At 38.4% G+C, this 10,758-nt stretch overlaps 1 protein-coding gene across 3 annotated transcripts in view; it reads right to left on the bottom strand.

Annotated features, from left to right (window-relative positions):
* LOC109036577 (protein eva-1 homolog C) overlaps positions 1-10,758 on the bottom strand; it is a 441,562-nt gene that overhangs the window by 81,332 nt on the left and 349,472 nt on the right. The window lies entirely within an intron of this gene.

The raw sequence follows: 10,758 nt of genomic DNA, 5'->3' as shown, positions 1-10,758 counted from the left end.
TCCTAATTGAGTTGCCGGGGAGATACGTTGAATCTAACGAGCGAGATCAGGCCCGAGTGAGCGTCCTTACTCTCAGTTGATCTCTATGCAGTTACGAGTGCCGACAATGTGTTGATACATCCAACCATGCAGCTTAATGAGGGTATCACGCTCTGAAATGTCGCACCTGTCTTAAAGACCCACATCGAGACCTCACATACTAATTGTAAGTTTTGAGGCGATGTCGGAGGGTTCACGCGGAACGCTCCGACGTAATTGAATTGAACTAGTACGTTGCGATTGTGACGCTGATATTGCTATCACAATTTGTACGCTTGACACCGAATAGGCAAAATATGTCACATGGCTTTGTCCACACGAGCGCGGTTCGCGGAACTTATTTCGAGGAACTTGTTCCTGGAACAATAGTTTTTAGCTGAGCTAAAAACTTATTCCTCCAAAACCCGGAACTTCCCCCGTACTCCGAGCTTCTACATATGTTTCTTTTGATGTGAATTTGTTTTTGTTTTTTACGTCCTTTATATGCGTCTTGACAATATTTTTGTTACTTTGGCGGCCGTATTATAATCTATTATTTTGCAATAATTGTATAGTTTTATTGAAGTTCCGGTTCCGGTTCGGACGAACCCGTGTGGACAGCATGCCTCGTTTCAAGGAATAAGTTCCGGGAACTGAGCAAGTTCGAGGAATAAGTTCCGCGAACTGCGCTCGTGTGGACAAGGCCCAAGATGGAAACTCTGACTTTTTAGTGCGGTGGGAAATCAATCGCAGATTTTCAGTTTTCAATGCAAGATGCTTTCTAATATTCTCAAGAACATCGATTTCAGATACTTTGCTATGATTATGTTATTTTTCTTTATAAAAGTGAAAAAACAGATGAAAGTGACTTAGAGCATTGTTATTTTGATCTGTTAGGATGGTTTACATGTCATCCATGTGAATAACCCCTTGTAAAATTATATGATTTTTAGGTGTGCTCGTAGCGATTTTCTTGGATGATGTTAAGTTGGCAAGAATCGAAAACAATAGTTAGGAAATATTTTTGAAAGACATGTTGGCCTCGTGGAAGGTCAAAGGTGGGAGAAACTTCGGGTTTTTTGGATTATTATGTAAAACTTTTTCTTGTACTCTGGAAAATGCTAGAAGAAATTTTCTACTTTCCTACGGATAGATGGTGAGACGTGAAGGTTAAAAGCATTGACTGTTAGTGATTGCATGCTGAACAAATTTTTGAAAAAATACTTGAAGTTATTATTCAGGTGAACTGGAACGATACAGGAGTATTCCGATAAGTTTAGAACTGTCGGTGTGAGTTTAGAGTTAAATTAGACCCACTAATCCTCTGTATTGAATCAAAGCGTCATGCGGACGAAAATCAATGTTCAATTATGGAAACAACTCATCAATTAAAGAGGGGACTCTTCGACGATAAATGAGCCTCCTGGCCTTGAACAAATTAAGTCTACTACTGGATTTTCTTCCACTGTTGTCGTGTTGCACAGATTAACTCTATAATAATTAATCTAGTGACTGGTATAAAATAATTAAAATCCAAAACAACTCAAACTTTCTCACTCTGAGGTGGAAAAATTCAAAATTATCGACACATTATTCAAGAGAAAAAAAACAAAAAAAAACTGGAAATACATAACATTGTCGTTTAAAAAAATTTCAGAAAAACAACAAATTGGTGCAAATTATGAAAGAAACTTTCAAGGAAGTAAATGTAGGATCCTCTTAATTTAAAATAATATAGGAATGGGAAATTTTCTTCGTCCACAATGGGAGTGCATATTAAAGTCATTTTGTAAAATCGAAATTAAGGCAGTATCCAAGCAACATTTCATTGGCAGCATTGAGCGGAGCAATGCAAGTTTACGATTTGCGCCATAGCGCCTTCAATTCAGCAGACGCAACACAGACATCCATGAAGTACGAATAGTTGTATCTCTGCGCCGTTGGAAACGCTCATCCATTTCCCTTGCTGTATTTCTATGTTGTGTTGGTTCCGTTTGTCTCCTTTGTGGTGAGGCTTTGAGAGCCACGTGAGAAACACAGCCGAAGATAGAAGAGACATAATTGAGCCTCGATCTTTAACTTTTCCTCCGAATCTGAGCGACACCTCTTTGGCAGCACAGAGTGGAGCATTGCGAGTTCACGCCTCGCTCATCGCGCCTTCAATTTTGCAAACGCAACATGGATATTCATCAAGCACGAATAGTTGCATCTTTGCCCTGTCAACTCACGTTGAGGTCTCTTATTTTTAAATTTTGGAAAAGTTAAGGTTAAGTTTGCTCAAAATATGCCATGATCCATCTGAGTCGATGATCATTGTAAAAAAAAGAGTAAAACGTGTTTAAAGGTTTCTAAGGCGGCCCAAAGGGTGCACATCTAAAAATGTATAGTTTGGCGAGAGTTGTGTCGTGTCGGAGAATCCCTCCCTCCTCCGAGAAAAACAATTGGAAATCGCATGCCGGGTCAAAAGGGCTCGATTACCTCCTCTAGGGGAGTTATATACGGCAGATGTGGAGAAGAGGTGAGAAAGTGACAGTAATTTACTGAAAAGGTGAAAATTTAATAAAAAAAATATGTATTTTTTACCTTCAAAAACATAGAAGTAACATGGATAGTACTTCAAAAAACTATCAAAATCTATATACATATTTAGAGAAGGGTCACTTTAACCCAACTTGAGACTTTGCGAGGATAAAAATATTTTTTCGCATCTAAGAGTTAATATCGGACAAAAAACATGGTGATTGAATGAACTACAGGACATGGAGGTATGGATTCATTTTTATGGACCTACAACCAGTGGCGTGGCGTGAATTGCGATACATCGATCGTTATGCCATTTAAACCTACGGAAAAGGATCGATAAACAGGGTGTTCGCAGCGAACACCTCAATAATCGATTCTTTACCGTAGATTTAAATGGCATAACAACCGATACATCGCAATTCACGCCACGCCACTGCCTACAACATTAAAAGATTATAATTAAATACGACGATGTCGAACGAATTACGACTCGTTGGGGAGGGGGCGACCCCCCTTATATTGCCTTATATAGCCTTATATTGCCAATATAGGCAATCCTATATTGCCTTCAGCTAATTGGAAGAAAAAACATTCATTAGATTGAAGAGTATCTGGGTTCAGAACCATCGATTAGAATTCATTATATAAATTATCGACAACTTCCGGTTCGTTTTCAGATTGATCCTTCGCAACAAAGTTGTCATTGTGTAAAGTAATGTGTGCCAGAATCAGACAGGTAAGTAGTGTTTTTTGTCGTGAAAACTGAATGAATTCACGTGATCAACACCACTTTTCAACTTGCCGGAGAGATCATTTTAATTGGAGAGGTATGATTACGTTTGACGTCCGTCAAGATTAAATTGTGTTTTAAGTGCCTCTTCAGTCTTTAAAGTTCGTGTACCAAGCACTAAGTTTCCCTTTTGTGCTTGGTATTAGTTGGTCAAATTATTAATTAATCAAAGGTTTTTTTTTAAAGAATGAGTTTCTTCGGATCGATGTAATGCGAATGCCTGCATTTTCCTGTTTTTATTTTGATAAAAAGATGAGAAAGATACTTTCAAAGGAACTAAAAGTTCAATCCCATTTCATATATGTGACAACAGATTTCGTTACGTCACGCGAAAAATTTACGGCCTTCTATCATACTTTCACATGCGTTTACTCATCTACTTATTTAGGTCGCAACTGTAACGAGAGGTTATGTATCTTGACCGCGCTCGCGATATTATTGCTGTTAAAAGCAGTGAATATTTTTGTCTGTACATAGTATAATCGTTTGCTCATAATTTGAATTGCACGACAGTTGCATTCGAATCAAAATGGTTAAAACCATAAGTCGTCGAATAGCTCATACGACGTCATAAGTTACAGCCTGATCTGAAATATTCTTGTTATACCCTCAATTCAGTAGTATACTGTAAGCCTCGTTTTCAGTCAAGAAAACAACGTTGAGCTGTTTGAAGTTCGGCGACACGATTGTCACTGAAATTTACTTCGGAGACGCATTATTTTACGAAAATTCATGCGGATCAACTTGCAGCGACTTTATTTTTGTATGAGGAGGAGAATAAGAAAAATAAAAACACTCAAGAGGAACTAAGCTTAATATTTAAAAATAATGGATTTTTCAATTAGAATAGATTATAAACCCTCTGTTTATACAGATAAGGCTTAAGATATTCTGTAAAAACACGTATTTTAGTCTAAATATGCGCAGATTTTTTTATCTTGCCAAGCCTGAACTTAAATTGACAAACTTAAGATTGGGATGACGGCTACTTCAGTAGCATACCTCACGAAAAGTGTCGAAAAATGCCGTGACGAAGATACTTTTCTTAAAGTATTTAAGTTGCGGGATGATGAACATTCTTAAACCGGTATCTCGTGATAGAACCATCGAAACTGAGAAGGAACCTTAAAGGGACCGCGTTCAGCAGAAAGGAATCAAGCATTGTCAAATTTAACTGGGCAATTTAATTTTTTACAAGAGAAAGTTTTTGTGGATTCCCTTAAAAATTTTAAGGGATTTGCTTCACACTATGCCGAAAATTCACTGAAATGTGTACAAAAATCCGCACAACCATTGCCATGTAAAAAATTAAGTTTGGCACAATTTAGTTTAAATGCACAATTAAGTTTGGCAATCGCTGATATGGCTTGGTTCCATTCTGCTGAACGCGGTCCAAATAACGCACATTTCACTGACGACTCCAAGAACTGCGCGTTTAAGGAAGGCGCTAACGACAATTAACTATTGATCGGAGAGGCGTTTGAAATTCAGATAAACAAGCTGGAAGCGTTCAATCGCTTGACGAAGCGTAGGGGGTCAGGGATGGGGAAGATGATGGTGGAAAGGTTACAAAGGCAGGATAGGCCGGATTAGTAGGGTTTGTAGGGTTAGATCGAAACGAGTAAATTGAAATCGAGCGAGAAGAAGACATTTGCTCGATAATAATGAATAGTATTTAAATGGAAATTGTGCGAGTTGTCAGATTGAACAGAAATAACTGATCCCTGGCCGATTCAAGCGTAAACTCTGATCTGCTTATCGACGGTGAAACTACCAAACCACGTATCTCGGTTTGCGACGTCGCAGACTTCCTGTCATACTTTATTTTTTAAATGAAAAACTACTCAACATCCAGTCTTGAAAATTTCTGTGATATTTCCTCTTTGTGCGGAGAAAATTCCGTGAAAATTTCAAGGAATGATATTGATTTGGTCTACTTCAAAAAAATAAAATGTGAGCGTAGATTTTTAAACACCGCAAACGAGATACGTGGTTTGGTAGTTTCACCGTCGTTATTCTTATCAGGGTAAAATTTTTGTGTGGAAACGTCGTGTCGGATCGAGGAGACTGGCGCCTTTCCACGACCTGGATACAAATATTCCAGCTCGGCAGTTGCCTATATTGCATAAGCTAAAAGTTGCAGGCGCATCGGCTTTCAAGTGAGATGAAGCTGGCATTTAGAAATTTCAAATGACAATGAATGACAAAACTTGAGGAGTTAGCGGAGACCGATAAAAAGTTATGAGTTGAATGATGTTGAGAAACTGTCATCACTAAAGATTTGTGTGTTATAACTGATGATTGTGGAACATAGCAAACGAAAATCTCGCTGCAATGACGATCTTGATTAGATGAATGACAAAACTTGGGGAGTTAGCAGTAGCCACTAAACAGTTGAGAGGTCAAAAATGTTTTTGTGAAATTGTCATCACCAGAGATTTGTGAGTTATAAACAGAGATATAGCAAGCGAACATCTCGCTGCGATGACGATCTTGATTAAATGAACGAAAAAACTTCAGAAGTTACCAAAGGTCACTAAAAAGTTAAGGGGTCACGAATGATTTTGAGAAACCATGAACCCCTCAGGTTTTTAAGTTACAAACAGAAACATGGCAAGCGAAAATCTCGCTGCGATGATGATCTTGATTAAGTGCATGGCATAACTTGATGAGTTAGCGGAGACCACTAAAAATTTATGTGTTACGAAAAATTTTGAGAAACCGTCAACCCCTCGGATTTGTGAGTTATAAACAGAGAAGTATTGGGTTACGCATTATTTTGATAAACCATCACCCTCTTGGATTTGTGAGTTATAAACGGAAACATGGCAAGCGAAAATCTCGCTACGATGACGATCTTGATTAAGTGAATGGCAAATCTCGATGAGGTAGCGGAAGGCCACTAAAAAGTTATGTGTTACAAATAATTTTGAGAAACCGTCAACCCCTCGGATTTGCACTGGAAAAAAAACACATTGGATCTAGAGTCCAGACTCTTGAAAACATGGACAAGAAAAAATACTCTTGATTCAATCAGATTTTTGCTTAAATCAAAAGGAAATCCGCTCAAATTAAGAGGCTTAGTTCTTGATTTAAGCAAAAATCCGATTGAATCAAGAGTATTTTTTCTTGTCGGTGTTTTTAAGCGTCTGGACTCTAGGTCCAATGTGTTTTTTTTCCTGTGTGTGCGTTATTAACAGAGAAGTTTTGGGTTACGCATCACCGAAAAAGAAGTTAAGTTGATTTAACATCCTGGATGTAAAAAAAGTGTGCGATAACTCGTAAAATGCTGAGTTACCCGCCACAGCAGTTAGATTTACATCTTGGCATTGCTAAAGTAACTGCTGTAGCGGATAATTCAGCATTTTATAAGTTCTCGCACACCTTTTTTACATCCAGAATGTTAAATCAACTTCACTTTTTTTTCGGTGATGATTTTGATAAACCATCAACCTCTTGGATTTGTAAGATATAAACAGAAACGTGGCAAGTGAAAATCTGGCTGCGATTCAGTTGACTGGTAGGCAGGGAGGTGCCCAGTCCCCTCGCCGCATTTCGTCTGAGCTCGGGATCCTTGGTGACCGAAGCGAATGCAAGAAACGGTTAATAAGTTAATACGTTAAGTTGCCGGGCGCGGAGGAAGGAGACAAAGGATACATTAAGATTCCCCGCAAAGGTAATTACGGGATCCCGCGAGCCTTCTCGATATCGAGATTCATCGCCCGGCGACCGCTCGTCCCTTCCTCGAGCCAACTTCACCACCGCCGTGGTAAACAAGAACGTCGTAAGATCCATCAGGCGTGCCAAATTCCTTCAAAAATTACGAGTTTGCAGGAAAATTTGTGGGCATTTCTTTTCCAATTTTTCAGAGGATTTTGTTTGTACAGTAGAGTCTCGATTACCCGCGATAATTGGGACCGGAGATACCGCGGATAATCGAAAATCGCCGATAATCCGAATCTCCGCAAGACGGCCGGAAAAAGTCATCGGAAAGATTGTATTTTAAAGGAATCGGTAAAGGCACTTACCATGCATTAGAAAAGAATATAATTATTAACTAAGAATCAATATCCTTCGACAAATCACGAGTTTGCAGGAACATTTGGGAGCAATTCTTTTCCAATTTTTCAGAGGATTTTGTTTGTACAGTAGAGTCTCGATTATCCGCGATAATTGGGACCGGAGATACACTGGAAAAGAAACACATTGGATCTAGAGTCCAGACTCTTGAAAACATTGACAAGAAAAAATACTCTTGATTCAATCGGATTTTTGCTCGAATCAAAAAGAAATCCGCTTAAATCAATAGGCTTGGTTCTTGATTTAAGCTGGATTCTGATTGAATCAAGAGTACTTTTTCTTGTCGATGTTTTTGAGAGTCTAGACTCTAGATACAATGTGTTTTTTTTCTTTCCAGTGAGTTTGCAGGAAAATTTGTGAGCATTTCTTTCCCGATTTTTCAGAGGATTTTGTTTGTACAGTAAAGTCTCGATTATCCGCGATAATTGGGACCGGAGATACCGCGGATACTCGAAAATCACGGATAATCCAAATCTATGCAAGACGGCCGGAAAAAGTCATCGGAAAAACTGTATTTCAAAGGAATCAGTAAAGACACTTACCATGCATTGGAAAAGAATATAATTATTAACCAAGAATCAATAAACGTTACCTGTTGAACGAATTAAACTTTATTTCTTGAAGAATTTCTTGATGGAAGATTGAGTCATGGATTGTGATTACTTTTTAGCTTAACTTGAAATTTTAATAAAATAAAAACCAGTAAAATATAAAAAATATAAAGTTTACCACATTAAACTTGATAAATTTATTATAATCATAATCTTAATGACCTGCCAAACGAAACCCACCCTATGTTGGGGTGATAGTGCGAAACGGGTGGGAGTCGAACTCCCCGGATTCTGGATTATGCATGGTCCGTTGGAATATAGGGATTAAATTTTCATATCCCCGAGAAAATTCGCCGTTTTTTCTCTCGCTTACAAAAAGATAAAAGATGGGAAAAAAGACCCGCCAAAAATTATCAAAACACAAAAATATCTGCAAATAAAAGGCGTTTCAGTTACTACACAATCTTTTGATTTTGATGTTTTAAAACTCTCAGGTTATTTTTATATCTTCACTATTACACTTTTATAAAATTAAGCTGTTAAAACCTTTAATTAGAATTATTAAAATAAGTAGAATAAGATAAAAAGATCAAGTTTGATCTAAAAAGTCTGGAAATTTCAAGGAAAAATAACTAGATTGCATTTTGTAAAAAGGAACCAAGAGCATTCCAATATTGCTAGGATTGTACAACATACATTCTGTGAAATAAAATTCCTGAAATATTGAAAACAATCAAATTTACAAAGGTAATTTCCGTCTTTAATTCATAGTTTATTCAGAGTGAAGGTAAAATTTGTATAGATGAACGATATTGCGACGATGCAGTTTATAAACGATATTGAATGCTCCTGGTTCCTTTTTGCAAAATGCAATCCAGTTATAAGTCTTTTCAAAATTTAATTTTTCCGAGAGGAAATTTGGCAACATTCGAATGCTCATGGGTCGTTTTTACTCAGCACGGCAGAGCATCGGACCCGTCTTTGTCCCTGCTCCGTCAAAAGGGACGGGCTCCAAGAACATGCACCATCGATAGATATCGTGTCCTGTGACCTCCCGGCCCGCCCCACCGCGACAACCTCAGCTTTCATGGCTTTCTCGACGAGCCTCATTTTAACCCCAAAGGACGATCTCCGACGCGGCGCAGGGACCCCGTTCCTTTTATCTTTTTTGCTCCGTTTTCTGAACCCTTCTTTCGTGCCGGAATTCCACCGACAACCCGGGCTTTTCATAAATCGTCAAAGTTAACTCCCGCCGAAAGTTAGGTGAAAGAGTGGCTCGAGATCCCCCCTTTCGCCAGGTGAACTGGCCGAAAACCTCGGAATACGGACGCCGCATCAAAGTAGACCGGCGGGGACATGAAATAGGAAATCCAACGTGACCTTCCTGGAAAATGGAGGAGTTTTTCGATCACGGCATCCCTTGATTGAAAAGTGGACTATTTGAAATTAAAATTACCGCCAGGGTTGCCACGGACTTTATACGATGAAATTCCCTGACGCATTTTGGTAAAATTCCCTGACAATTGAATATGCGCCAGATAGTTAACAAGGCATTATTAGAAATAGCTTTCAGGCAGAATTTGTTGTTCGGAACGTCGAATTCATTCTATACAGCAGATAATGGTGACAAAACAATTTTTCCTTGAAATTTTTGTCATTTCCCCTGACATTTCCCGGTATCCCCTGACTGTGGCAACCCTGTACCACGGAAAGTTCGGAAAAGGGTCCCCCCTTCTTCATTACCTAGCGTGTGGACCTTAAGAGGAATTTAATCTTCACAAGGTGACACTGTAGCTCACTGGATAAGGTACTTGGTTTCACGTGGTGAAATGTTTTCAAAAACAATTTTTATGAGATTTTGACCGGAAACACTTCTAGTAGCCCGCAAAACGAGGTAATAAAATTCTAACGTCAACTTACTGGAAAATTTAAGTTTTTTGATCGCAGTATCTCTGATTAAAAAGGGCTATTTGACATTAAACTTACAGCGAGAAGTTAAAAAAAGTCACCCCTCCTTCATTGTCTCGCATGTGGACCTTAAGAGGAATTTAATCTTCACAAGTGACCTTGTAGTTCACTGGATGAGGTACTTTATTTCTCGGAACAAAACCTCACTCGGAAGATTTTTCCTCACGTTTACATGGTCTGCGGTGTGCAATCAAAGCTGCGTTTTTTTAGAATATTTTACTTTTTCATGACACCTATATTTTAGCAACGAGCGGCAAATTACCCCGTTTGGCCATAGTGCGACTGCCAAGTTGCGTTACGACTATAAATTTAGTTTAAACAATAGAGTACATCCTCGCGGCTCAAATGAAATATAAATTATCCCTCCATGTTTTCCTTTCGCATGAAAAAATGACGTAGCATCCGGCTTTCTACCTTTGATGGTCACGTTTTGGCAATATTGGGAGTACCCGGTACCTGCATTAAAAACAAATGCACTCAACGCATCCTCGGTTTGCCAAGAAAGAGCGATGAAACAGTTTTGATGATTGACGAGCATGAAAGTTTTTTGGCACAATTTTTTTTTTCTACGTTGAACATTTTACAAAAAAAAAGAAGGTTGAGGATCATACTTCATTCAAAAGTTGTACAAGTTTGCGATGCAGAAACCCTTAATGGCAGAGTTTAGCCTACTCAGAGAGAAGACAGAAAAAAACTCAAGGATAGGTTACTTCATTTGGGAAGCTTCTTCAATACTTATCCTTCTAATTCTGGAAAAACACTAAAGAAGTCTATCAAGAGTCATATCAATTCGAAAATAAGGAGATTTAAGATTAAAGGATTCTGAGA

This window comes from Bemisia tabaci, chromosome 5 (genome assembly GCF_918797505.1).
Source record: "Bemisia tabaci chromosome 5, PGI_BMITA_v3".
In the NCBI taxonomy this organism is placed as follows: domain Eukaryota; kingdom Metazoa; phylum Arthropoda; class Insecta; order Hemiptera; family Aleyrodidae; genus Bemisia; species Bemisia tabaci.
This window is presented reverse-complemented; position numbering and strand designations above follow the sequence as displayed.